The following is a 14,187-nucleotide window of genomic DNA, read 5'->3' as shown; positions in this document are numbered from 1 at the left end:
GTTTTGTCAATACTGGTCTTTAGCTAAGGCTGTTTCATAGTTGTATAGTAAAAGTTTACAATATGAGACTTCTGTAACAAAAGTTCATTTCAGGTCAGATACAAAAGTAATTAATGCTTCCCCTTCCCTTAGAGGATGTGACCAAGTCTATGGGGTTGGTGCAGAGAGGGAAGAGCTATGCTTTACTTTCCAATAAATGGATTGAAGAGCAGGTGTGTAAAAGTGTGCCGTTAAGCACCATGATAAATTTGGTACCACCATGAAGAAGGCAGGTAGTTTAATAAGCGTTTTGCCAAGAGTGGGAAAAAAAATGAAAGAGGATGTCATTGCGGAAGATGTTAAATTTCAAGCCAGCAAGGGCTGGTTCAGATACCTTAAGACATTCAGGCTGTCTAGTATAACTTGAACATATGTGTGTATATGCCCATAGTGGGCATTTACTGAGTCCTAAGTGCCAGACAGTGCTCTCCATTCTTCCATGCTTTATCTCATTTTATCCTCATCACAGCCCTGTCAGGTAGGTATTATCCTTTTCATTTTATGATGGGAATCTGGAGGCATAGAGAGCTTGAGTGATTCTCCCAAGGGCATGTAGTTGGTAAGTGGAGGAGCTGAGATTTTGAGGCATTCTGAAGATTTCTGAGAGGCATTCTGCCTCTAGAGCCCCTGCTGCTTCTTAGCCACGATGTTGTAAGTGAGTATTACCATGTAATTGTGACATTCCCTAAATAATTGAAAAAGGTGAATCAGCAGTGCTGTCTACTAGAAAATATGTAAATGTAGTTAATCTGATTTGCTTTGAAAGCAGGATACTCCTAGTACTTTCGTATATTGTTTTATTCCAGTTTGTATTGTTTTTGCCTAACCCTGTATTTTTTTCTAAGACCTGACCATGCCAAATGCACTTGGTCAACGATGATGCTTACTATGATTGTAAGCACTTCCCACTCTTCCCAGTGATCGATGAGGGATTACTGTGGAGTTACTTTCATTTATAAAGCAAAAGATAATGCCTTATAAATAGACTCTGAGAACTGGGGAAGACTTTAGAGGTGATTTGTTCTAGTGGTTTTTAAACTGTTTTTATAGGGAACCCCCCTTTTCAAATAAAATTTTATATTTATATGTATATGAAACAAAAAAGTTGCCTTACTAAAGTGGGGCAAGGGGCCTGGATCTGTACTCTTTCAGTTTCCTTCTTCTTGCAGACATCTCTAATTTGCTTCTGCTGACACCCAGAGCTGCTTTCTGTGGCAGGGGTACCGCTAGTCTAGATAGATGGTTGAAGAAAGGCAGACGGAGGATCTGATGTCTAGTTGGTGACTGATGAATTATTTGGAGTCAGCTGGGGTTGACACTCCTATTCCAGGCAGAGTGAATGGCATATCTGAGGGCCTGTAGGCAAGGGAGGGCGTGGCCCATTTGACATCCCCAGAGACACCAATGACACTGGAGCAGCCAGGAAGAGTGGAAGAAGAAGCTTGAGATGGGGGCAAGGGCCTGAGGTATTTTAGCTTAATACATTAAATGGTTTTAAGTAGAGTAGCAGGTGATACATTATACATTATATTTTTCAAGACTCACCCTGGCAGAGTAGAGACAGGTTCAAAGATGGCAACAATAGGGGCCCTGGATTAGTGTTGGTAGATGTGGAAATGGAAGCTAAGGGATCCATTTGAGGGAGATGTTTAGAGCTAAGTTTAGAGACAAATTGGATGTTGGAGTAGGAAGTGAAGTAAAGGAAGTGAAGGAAGGGAAGGTTTCTGGCTTAAGCAACTAGGTGGTGCCATTTACTAAGATGGAAAACCAAGGAGGACCAGGGATGGATGGAGGATGATGAATTCAGCTGTGGTCATATTGAGTTAGATTGTTGTGGGTCATTCAGTAAGAAATCCATTGGCACCTAGGACATTGATCTGAGGATTAATGCAACAGTCTGCATAACTTGAGCCACAGAACTTGGCAGGTACACAGTGCAGAAAGGTGAACTGGGGGAGAGAAAAGCTGCAGAGGGTAGGGAGCTGTTTTTGCAGACAGAGGATAGAGAAAGAGAATGGGGGAGAGAGTGGTGTGTAGGATTGTGCAAGAAAAGCACTCCCCCCCCCCCCCCCACAGCAGCTGGAGAGAGAGAGAGAGAAAGAGTGAAAACACTCACAGGGGACTGAATAAGAAGTCTGTTCCCCACAACCATTGGCAAGAAGAAAGCAGAGAGTTTCAGTACCACCAGGATTCTACAAACAGTGGAGCGCAGAGTCTGAAGCTCTGGAGCTCAGTGCCTGGTGCTGCTCTGGTGAGGAAGCAGGGAGAATCCCCAGGAGCAGCCATTGGAGTCTGTGGGGTCCGTGTGCCATAAGGGGAGAGGCAGTTTCCCTGCTTGCAGTGCATTTGGTAGAGGCCATAAACCTCCCCACAGGCAAAGGTCCCAGTGGACCCCAGAGAGCAGCCACGTTTGTTGGTATTGGGACAAAGATGCCAGAGTGAGGTGAAACCTGGCACTGACTGTGCTGTGGTTTGCCATAATCTCTGAACCTCTGACACTGCACAATCACAGGAATGTTTTGTGGGGCAAGCCGGCACCCAACCATTGCTCAGTGAGACCCTCCCCTAGAGAGTGAGCATGGGTCCAAGCCCCAGCGGTTTCTGAAGCATGTGGTTTTGAAACACAACCCCATCTGAGATAAAACTCTGGAGGGAGGTGCCGCCTAGCAGGCGGATGGCTTGGACGTGGACAGGGTAGAGGGGGAAGTTAGATGGAGGCCTGAGACAAAGGAAGGGTGCCTGATTGTGGGTCAGTGAGAGCGGAGAGTTCCTGTGCCAGAGACTAGGGAGCTGGAGAAACCATTTTCACCTCTCCTGCGCAGGCGCACCACACTGATCCACTCCAGTAAGCTGAGCAGCACCACTTAGTGGAGAATGGATTCGTTACACAAAGTCCCACTGAACTGTTCCCTCCAAGCACATTCTCTAGAAGACCAGCACAAGTCATTCCATTCACTTAGTGTACAGATTATAGAGGGCTTCATAGTTTCAGTTCTAGGGGAAACTGGGTCATTCTGTTCACTGGTTCATTTATTTGTTCATTTTCTTTGCATCTGTTTTTGCTTAATTGTTTTTCTTTTTTTCTGTTTCTTCCTCATTCTTGGATACAGAAAGAAAATATTATTTTTACTACTTTACTTTTTAGTTTTTTAAATTCTACTTCATTTTATTCTGTTATATAATTATTTCTAATTTTTAAATTTTTTCTTACTTTTTTTTCCCTTTTCTTTTTCTGTATTCTGTCAAGCTTCTTTCAACAAGCAGTGCAAAACATGTAGGATCCGTCTTCCTTTATTTGATTTTTGTTTTGTTTTTAATTTAATTTTTTATTATTTTTTTTCCTCCAAAATGACAAATTGAAGGAATTTACCCCAAAAGAAAGAATAAGAAGAAATGACAGCCAGCGTCTTAACACAGATATAAGCAAGATATCTGAACTAGAATTTAGAACCACAATAATAAGAATACTAGCTGGGGTTGAAGAAAAGCATAGAGTCCCTTTCTGTGGAGATAGAAGAAATAAAAGCTAGTCAGGATGAAATTAAAAATGCTATAACCGAGATGCCATCTTGAATGAATACCATGGTGGCCAGGCTGGGTGAAGCAGAGCAGTGAATCAGCAATTTAGAAGATAAAATTTTGGGGAATAATGAAGCAGGAAAAAAGGGGGGAAACAAAGGTAAAAGATCATGATACAAGACTTAGAGAACTCAGTGACTTATTAAAAAGGAATAATATCCAAATCATAGGAATCATAGAAAATTAAGAGAGAGAAAAAGGGGCAGAAGGTTTATGTGAGCAAATTATAGTGGAAAACTTTCCTAATCTGGGGAAGGACACAGACCTCAAAATCCAAGAAGCACAGAGAACTCCCATTGGATTCAACAAAAACCGACCATCAACAAGGCATATCATTGTCAAATTCACAAAATACACAGACAAGGAAAGAATTATGAAAGCAGTAAGGGGGGAAAAGAGCCCTTAACCTTTATGGGAAGACAGATCAGGTTTGCAGCAGACCTATCCACAGAAACTTGGCAGGCCAAAAAGGAGTAGCAGGATGTATTTAACGTGCTGATTCAGAAAAAAATATGCAGTCAAGAATTATCCATCAAGGCTGTCATTCAGAATAGAAGGAGACAGAGAATTTCCCAGACAAAAACTGAAGGAGTTTGTGATGACTAAACCAGCCCTGCAAGAAATTTTAAGGGGGCCCTTTGGAGAAAAGACAAAACAAAAAAGAACAAAAGCAACAAAGGCTAGAAAGGACCAGAGAACACCATCAGAAATACCAACTCAACAGGCAACACAATGGTGCTAATTTCGTATCTTTCAGTACTTATTCTAAATGTTAATGGACCAAACACTTTAATCAAAAGACATAGGGTATCAGAATGGATAAGAAAACAAGATCCATCTATATGTGCTTACAAGAGACTCATTTTAGATTGAAAAGTGAGGGGATGGAGAACCATCTATCATGCTAATGATCATCAAAGGAAAGCCAGAGTAGCCATGTTTATATCAGACAAACTAGATTTTAAAATAAAGATTGTAACAAGAGATGAAGAAGGGCATAATATTGTAATTAAGGGGTCTTTCCACCAAGAAGATCTAACAGTTGTAAACATTTATGCCCCAAAGTGGTAGCACACAAATATATAAATCAATCACAAACATAAACTAATACATGATAATATCATAATAGTTGGGGACTTCGATGCCCCATTTATAGCAATAGATCATCTAAACTAAAAATCAACAAGGAAACAATGGCTTTGAATGACACCCTGGACCAGATGGACTTAACAGATATATTCAGAACATTTCATCTTAAAGCAGCAGAATACATGTTCTTCTTGAGTGCACAAGGGATGTTCTCCAGAATAGATCACATACTGAGTCAGAAATGAGCCCTCAACAAATACAAAAAGATCAAGATCCTACCTTGTATATTTTCAGACTATAACACTATGAAACTTGAAATCAACCACAAGAAAAAATTTGGAAAGACCATCAATACTTGGAGATTAAAGAACATCCTATTAAAGAATGAATGGGCTAACCAAGAAATTAAAGAGGAAATTAAAAAGTACATAGAAGTCAATGAAAATGAAAACACGACAGCCCAAAACCTCGGATATGGCAAAGGTGGTCATAAGAGGGAAGTAATCCAGGCCTTCCTAAAGAAGGAAGAAAGGTCTCAAATACACAACCTAATCTTACATCTAAAAGAGCTGGAAGAAGAACAGCAAATAAAGCCCTAAAGCAGAAGACGGGAAATAATAAAGATTGGAGCAGAGATCAACGACACTGAAATAAAAAAGAACAGATCAATGAAACCAGGAAGTGGTTTGTTGAAAGAATTAACAAAATTGATGACTCCCTAGCCAGATTGCTCAAAAAGAAAAAAGAAAGGACCCAAATAAAGAAAATCATGATTGAAAGAGGAGAGATCAAACCAACACTGCAGAAATACAAATAATAATGAGAGAATATTATGAGCAATTATATGCCAACAAATTGGGCAATTTGGAAGAAGTGGACAAATTCCTAGAAATGTATAAACTACCAAAACTAGATCATTAAGAACTAGAAAATTTGAACAGACCCATAACCAGTAAAGAAATTGAATCAGTAATCAAAAATGTCCCAACAAACAAGAGTCTGGGGCTGGATGGCTTTCCAGGGGAATTCTGCCAAACATTTAAAGAAGAGTTAATAACTGTTCTTTTGAAGCTGTTCCAAAAAATAGAAATGGAAGGAAAACTTTCACACTCCTTCTACAAGGCCAGCATTACCTTGATTCCAAAACCAGACAAAGACCCCACTAAAAAGGAGAACTATAGACCAATTTCCCTGATGAATCTGGATGCAAAAATTGTCAACAAGATACTAGCCAACCGGATCCAACAATACATTAAAAAATTATACACCACGATCAATTGGGATTTATACCTGGGAGGCAGGGCTGGTTCAATATCTGCAAAGTAATCAGTGTGATATATCACATGAATCAAAGAAAGGATAAGAACCACGTGATCCTCTCAATAGATGCAGACAAAACATTTGACAAAATACAGCATCCTTTCTTGATAAAAACCCTCAAGACATTAGGGATAGAGGATCATATCTCAAGATCATAAAGGCTATATACGAAAGACTTACTGCTAATATCATCCTCAATGGAGAAAAACTTCAAACTTTCCCTGTAAGGTCAGGAACACAACAAGGATGTCCACTTTCACCACTGTTATTCAACATAGCATTGGAAGTCCTAGCATGAGCAACGACACAATGCAAAGAAATAAAAGGCATCCAAATCAGCAAGGAGGAGGTGGAACTTTCACCCTTCGCAGATGATGTGATGCTCTATGTGGAAAACCCAAAAGACTCCACCAAAAACTGCTAGACCTGATTCATGAATTCAGCAAAGTTGCAGGATATAAATTCATTGTAAAGAAATTGGTCACATTTCTATACACAAATAATGAAACAGCAGAAAGAGAAATTAAGGAATCGGTCCCCTTTACAAGTGCACCAAAAACCATAAAATACCTAGGAATAGACCTAACCAAAGAGATGAAAAATCTATATACTGAAGACTATAGAAAGCTTATGGAAGAAATTGAAGGAGACACAAAATAATGGAAAAACATTGCATGCTCATGAATTGAAAGAACAGATATTGTTAGTGATGATACTTCCCAAAGCAATTTACATATTCAGTGCAATCCCTATCAAAATAATACCAGCATTCTTCACAGAGCTAGAACAAACAGTCCTAAAATTTGTGTGGAACCAGAAAAGACCCCGAATAGCCAAAGAAATCCTGAAAAAGAAAACCAAAGCTGGAGGCAGTACAATTCCAGACTTCAAGCTGTATTAGAAAGCTGTAAGCATCAATACAGTATGGTACTGGCACAAGAACAGATGCATAGATTAACGGAGCAGAATACAGAACCCAGACATGGACCCACAATCATATGGCCAGCTAATCTTTGACAAAGCAGGAAAGAATATCCAATGGAATAAAGACAGTGTCTTCAGCAAATGGTGCTGGGAAAACTGGACAGTGACATAAGAATGAACCTGGACCACTTTCTTAGACCATACACAAAAATAAAGTAGATGAAAGTCCTGAATGTAAGGCAGGAAGCCATCAAAATCCTAGAGGAGAAAACAGGCAACAACCTTTTTGACCTTGGTCGCAGCAGCTTCTTACTTGACATATCTCCAGAGGCAAGGGAAATAAAAGCAAAAATTAATGATTGGGACCTCATCAACATAAATAACTTCTGCACAGCAAAGAAGACAATCAGCAAAACTAAAAGGCAACCAATGGAATGGGAGAAGATATTTGCAACTGACATATCACATAAAGGGCTAGTATCCAAAATCTATAAAGAACTTATCAAACTCAACACCCAAAAAACAAATAATCCAATGAAGAAATGGGCAAAAGATATGAATAGGCACTTTTCCAAAGAAGACATCCAGACAGATAACAGATGCATGAAAAGCTGCTCCACATCACTCATCATCAGGGAAATACAAATCAAAACCACAATGAGATAGCACCTCACACCTGTCAGAATGGCTAAAATTAACAATTCAGGCAACAACAGGTGTTGGTAAGGATGCAGAGAAAGAGGAACCCTTTTGCACTGCTGGCGGGAATGCAAACTTGTACAACCACTCTTGGAAAACAGTATGGAGGTTCCTCAAAAAACTAAAAATAGGGGCGCCTGGGTGGCGCAGTCGGTTAAGCGTCCGACTTCAGCCAGGTCACGATCTCGCGGTCCGTGAGTTCGAGCCCCGCGTCGGGCTCTGGGCTGATGGCTCGGAGCCTGGAGCCTGTTTCTGATTCTGTGTCTCCGTCTCTCTCTGCCCCTCCCCCGTTCATGCTCTGTCTCTCTCTGTCCCAAAAATAAAAAAATTAAAAACGTTGAAAAAAAAAAATTAAAAAAAAAAAAAAAAACTAAAAATAGAACTACCTTGTGACCCAGCAATTGCACTCTCATATATCTACCCAGAAGATACTGAACAGGTATACTGATTTTAAGGGACATATCCACCTCAATGTTTATAGCAGCACCATTGACAAATAGTCGTAGTACGGAAAGAGCCCAAATGTCCATTGACTGATGAATGGATAAAGAAGGTGTGTGTGTGTGTGTGTGTGTGTGTGTGTGTGTGTGTGTAAACACACACATAATGGAATACTACTAGGCAACCAACAAGAATGAAATATTGTCATTTGCAAGCAAAATAAGTCAGAGAAAAATATCATGATTTCACTCGTGGAATAAGAAACAAAACAGATGAACATAGGGGAAGGGAAGCAAAAATAAGATAAAAACAGAGAGGGAGACAAACCATAAGAGACTCTTGAATACCAGAGAACAAACTGAGGGTTGTTGGCAGGGTGTTTGGTGGGAGATGGTCTAAAAAGGTGAGGGGCATTAAAGAGAACACTTGTTGGGATGAGTACTGGGTGTTCTATGTGAGTGATGAATCACTGAAATTATTATTAGACTGTTAAGTAACTTGGATTTAAATTAAAAGATAAAAAATACAGTGGGAAATTGGGCACAGCACTTGGCAGCTTTAGCAGCATTTGACTTGGTACTTACCTTCTACCTCCTGCAAATCATCTATCCCTTGACCTCCATGACTGAATCATAGTGGTTGCCCCAAATTTCTTGAACCTCTCCATATTCAGCTTTTGGTTATTTTATTTTATTTTTTTTCCATTTCATTTCATGTCATTACTTCTTTAAAATGCTTATTTATTTTGAGAGAGACTGCATTCATGAGTGGGTAAGGGGCAGAGTGAGAGGGAGAGAGATGATATTGAGCAGGCTCCTGACACGGGGCTGGATCCCACGAACCATGAGATCACGACTTGATCTGAAATCGACACTTGGACTGTTCACTGACTAAGACACTCAGGTGCCCCTTTGTTTTATTTATTTATTTTTATTGTTTAATTTTGAGAGGGTTCAGGCAGGGGAGGGGCAGAGAGAGAGGGACACGGGGGCAGAGAGCTTGATGTGGGGCTTGAACTCATAAACTCCAAGATTGTGACCTGACCCGAAGTCAGACACTCAACCAGTTGAGCCACCCGGGTGTCCCTCAGCTATTACTTTTTAAATGTTATTTCCTGTGGTTGTCTTTTCTTTTTCTGTCCATTCACATGGTTTCATCCTCAAGGTGTATCACTCTATAGACTGTATCTTTCTTTTTTTCTGTGGTGTGAACTGCTTTTAGAATCTCCATCTCCTTACACGGTATATTTCCAATTCTACTCCTTTCATAATTTTTGGTGATTTTGGTATTGCTTGAGATGATCCTTTTAGTGCTTTGCTTCTTGACTCCTTGAACTCCTCTCCTTCAGTCATCTTCTCCTTTACCCTACCTCAGCCATTCACTGTCACAGTCATTGCTTAGATCTTATCATTACAAGAACTGGCAACTTCTTTTGGATCTCAACTGCAAGCCTTTCTCTTTCTGACACTACTTTCTAGTGTTTTTTTTTTTTTTTCTGGTAAGTTATCCTTAGATTCTCTCTAATCATTTGAGCCTGTTGTTTGTCAGTTTCCATACACCCTCACTTCCTTCTTCACCTAGTTTAATTTCACAATCATCATAGTTATCTTTTAAATAAACTCTGTTACTCCTATCTTTGTTAGACTTGCTGGTACAACCTCAACTTTGAAGATTCACCTCTGCCTTCTCTCTTCCTAGAGAGACATATTTAACCATGTTCACTGGGATCACTTCAAATTCATGATCACTAGCCCCACATGGGCTGTTAATTCTAACCACTAATTGTGTGAACGTTTTCTTAGTTCCTTCATTCTCTTGGTTGATGAATATTTCATATTTTCCTCTCTCTAAGCCTCCAACACTGTCTCTTTCCTGATAGTTTTGTGTCTTATTTAGTTGTGAAAGTAGAAGCAATTAGAAGAGATCACCCACTGCCTTTACACTCCTCCATCACCTTGCCCTTCTTCGTCACTGTGTGACCTGTGTTCCTGAGGCCAGTCTCTCTGTTCAGTTGTTTCTCATCCTGTCTCTCTCTCATCCTGTCTCTGCTATTCCGATACCACTCAAGCAGTCTTCTTTCTTGTTAACATGAAGGTTGCCCTTTCTACTGGATTATTCTCATCAGCAAGCAAAATATTCTTTTTTCAGCCATCTTGAAAAAATGCTCCTGCCATCACCAATGAAAAACCCTTGTTTTGACCAGTCTTCCCTTTTCTCTGCTGCTCATTTCTGTCCTGTCATAAGCAACAAAACTTCTTCAAAAGCTGTTATTTTAAGGTCTCAAATTTCCTTCTTTCTGTTCTCTTCTGAGCCTACTCCAGTCTGGCCTCTGCCTCTCTTCTCCACTGCACTTGTGTTTGTCAAATCATCATCATCTCCATGTTCTACATCCAATAGTCAGCTCTCCTGTCCTCCCTGTTCTTTGCTGGCAGCAGCCTCTGACATGGCCAGACTCTCCTCCATGACGTACTTGCTTTACTTGTTCCAAAATATCATGCCTGCCTGTTTGTTTTCTATCCCCTCATTGACTTTTCATTTTTTAGACTCCTTTGCCAGTTCTCATTTCCCAGACCTCTTGATATTCAGGTTCTCTTATGTTCATCCTGGAGCTCTTCTCATTTTAACCCTTATGATTTTGTCTGGCTTCATGGTTTTAAATTCCATCCTTATGTTAGTAACTCCTGAATTTATTATCTCTACCAGGATCTTTTCCCTGAACTCGAGGTTCTTATCTAGCTGAAAACTCAGTATTGTTTTTGGGATGTCTAACAAGCATTTTTAACAGTGCAGAGGTGGGAGATATTTTTTTTTAATCTTTCAAGAATTCTTGGGACAAAAAAGATCTCTTTGTTGGATCCAACATTTTATATAGGTGTATTCAATCTTATGTAAATACCAATAGCATAGAAATATATTTTTTAAAGTAATACACACTTATTGTCTTTTTTTTTAAAGCTTTTTGGTTAACTTGGAAAATAACTTTGTCTTTGTGTCTCCTTGAGTCTTCAGTGTTATGTTTCTTTTGAGTTAAATTATAGACTCCCATTGTCTTTGCTTAGTTCCTCATTTCTAAACAGGGAAACATTTATTCAGGTTTGATGTTACCAATGGATAGTATTTGTGGGGCCCGCGCCCTTAGGTTCCTGCCAACCCCTGTGTCAATGTGTGACTATTAGTCTCCCACTTCTGGAGCAAAATCTGGAGGGTGAGTTAGTGTACTTTGAGGCCTCTACCCTAATTCTGGGGTTTTGAAAAGCTTATTTAGTGAAGAGTTTGCATGAGGTAGGCTCTTCTCTTGTCTATTTCTCCGATTCCTGGCCAAGTAGACTCCTGGGAATTATAAGTAATTTGTTCCTTGTCTGTTAGATTATGAATTCCATGAGGGTAGAAACCCTGTTTTAGGATCACTTGGTATTGCAATACCAAATGCAATGCTTTATGTGTGGTGGGCATTCACCAAATTTGTGTTGAATTAAATGAAATTGAATTGTTGCTTAGAAGTGGCAGAACTGGGATTAGATTCAATCAAGCTGTTGTCAGTTAGCCATCCTTTTCTTCTGTACCACACTGCAATGCTGTGAGCTCTGACCCATTTTGGAGCAGGTGGGTGTCATAGATGGGTTTCTGATGGAAACCCATTTGTAGGCAATTCCTGTTGGGTACCTACATATAAAATTTCATAGTTTATTGCATATGCCTGATATAAACATATTTTGTGTCCTTTCCTGGTATTGGTTTTTGCTTTTTTTTTTTATTTCTTGGATCAGAATAGCAGTCAGGTAACATTGTGACAACAGGTAATACTTCATAAACTGCAGAATGGAGCCTGGGCTTGCATTTGATTTATGTAGATACAAATCAAGAGCTTTCATGAAATTGTTGTGTGAGTCTGAATCAGGTTTGATTGCACTGAACAGAAAAAACTCAAGATGGCTTAAATAATGCAGTAGTATTTTTTTCTCTCGTTTGGGAAAACAGAGGAGTTTAGATCAGGGCGGGCATCATGTCTCCTGATGTCAGATCTTGTTCCTTCGTGTGCATGACTTTTTTTCCCAGTCACCTGAGGTCCAGGATGCCTGATCTCACTTATATAGCACTGTCTTTTATCGTAGGAACATTTTCCAGAGGTTGAACGTAGCTCTTTTGATCACATAATACTAACCTGAATGGAGTTGTATGGTTATACCTTGTTGCAAGGGAGGCTGGGAAATGCTGAAGCAGGGAAATTGTGTCTTTTGTTACCAACATCCATGTGCTATTGTAATACTTGGGGAATCTATCACTGACAATGAAGGAGAGAATGGTTGAGGATGGGGGTCCAGGTAGCCATTACCACTTTGATTATCAGTGTAAAATGGATTTGTGCTTCATTCTCCTCCTTTCATTTCACCAGTTTACTTTGACTGTTTCAGCTAAGAATATTTAGGAACACATGTGCTGAGAATACCATCCAAAAAGTGAAAAGACAACCCACAGAATGGGAGAAAATACTTCAAATGGTAAATCTGATAAAGGACTTGTATCCAGAAAATATAAATAGCTCTTACCACTCAATAATAAAAGGACAAGTAGCCCAGTTAAAAAATGGGTAAAAGATTTAAATTTGACCTTTTTTTCAAAGAAAATATACAAATGGCTGATAAGCACATGAAAAGATGCTTAATGGCATTAGCCATTAAGGCATAAGCCGCAGTGAGATACTTCGCACTCACTAGGATGGCTGTAATTAAGACATGAGATAATAACTAGTATTGGTGAGGATGCAGAGACATTGGGGCCGTCATACACTGATGGCAGAAATCTAACAGGGTGTAGCCGCTTTGGGAAGCATTTTGGCAGCTTTTCAAAAAGTTAAGCATTAAGTTATCATGTGACTCAGAAATTCTGCTTCTAGTTATATATGCAAGAGAAATGGAAACGTATTGTCTGCATAAAAATCTTGCATGTGAATGCCCATAGCAGCATTATTCATAATAGCTGAAATGTAGAAACAACTCAGATGTCTATCAACTAATGAATGGGTAGATAAAATGTGCTCTATTCATACAACAAAATATGATTTGGTAATAAAAAGGAAGGAAGAACTACCATGTGCTGTAATGTGGAATAGCCTTGCAAACAGCATGCTTAGTGAAATAAGTGAGTCACAAGAGACTGTATATCATAGGATTATATTTATATAAAACATCCAGGACAGGCAAATCTTTACTGGAGTAAAGTAGATTAGAGGCTGCCTAGGGCAGTGGTTTTCAAGGGAAATGGACACTAACTGCTAATGGGTTTGGAATATTTGGGGGGAGGTGATGAAAAAGTTCTGAAATTGATTTTGGTGAGGGTCATACAACTCTTTGAATATATTAAAAGCTGTTGAATTATATACTCTAGGTGAATTTTACAGTGTGAATTATATTTCAGTACAGCTTATTAAAAGGAACACAGCTGCAAATGAAGACCATAAAGAAAGAAAGCCTTCAAAAATGATATAAACACTCCCTACTTCATGGCAGCCACATGTCAAATACCACGGGCTGTGAAGTGATCACGTCACTCATTTTAGGTGGGAGAAGAGGATTTTGTGCAGTTACTTTCTCTATGGCAAGCTGTAGTCTGTCAGAAGAGGCAGCTTTCTTTAAAGGATGAAACACAGTCCCCTTCCTCCTGCCCCAACAGTTTTGTTACATAACGTGCTTTGAGCTTCCTTCGCAAGCTCACAACATGCCACACTATACTGTGACCCCCACACATTTGCTTGATAAATAATTACCATTGTGTGAGGTTCTCCCACACATCACATTCAGGCACTGCTTCAAGAAAAGGCTTCCCATTTTGCTCTCAACCTGACATTTTGGATATTCTGTTTGGTTTGATTTTGCCCGGTTCCCAGTGTATCACTCTTGCAGGATGGCAAGATAACTTCTTACTTTTTATTTTATTTTTTTAAATTCATTTTTAACGTTTATTTATTTTTGAGAGAGAGAGAAAGAGACACAGCGCGCGAGTAGGGGAGGAGCAGAGAGAGAGGGAGACACAAAATCCGAAGCAGGCTCCAAGCTGTCAGCACAGAGCCTGATGCAGGACTCAAACTCACGGACTGCG

The 14,187-nt window shown here is 39.6% G+C and overlaps 1 protein-coding gene across 3 annotated transcripts in view; it reads left to right on the top strand.

The window, feature by feature from the left end:
- Positions 1–14,187, top strand: part of ARHGAP10 (Rho GTPase activating protein 10) — a 325,239-nt gene that overhangs the window by 139,978 nt on the left and 171,074 nt on the right. The window lies entirely within an intron of this gene.

Source organism: Puma concolor, chromosome B1 (genome assembly GCF_028749965.1).
Source record: "Puma concolor isolate L17-30 chromosome B1, mPumCon1.1.hap2, whole genome shotgun sequence".
NCBI classification, from domain to species: domain Eukaryota; kingdom Metazoa; phylum Chordata; class Mammalia; order Carnivora; family Felidae; genus Puma; species Puma concolor.
This window is presented reverse-complemented; position numbering and strand designations above follow the sequence as displayed.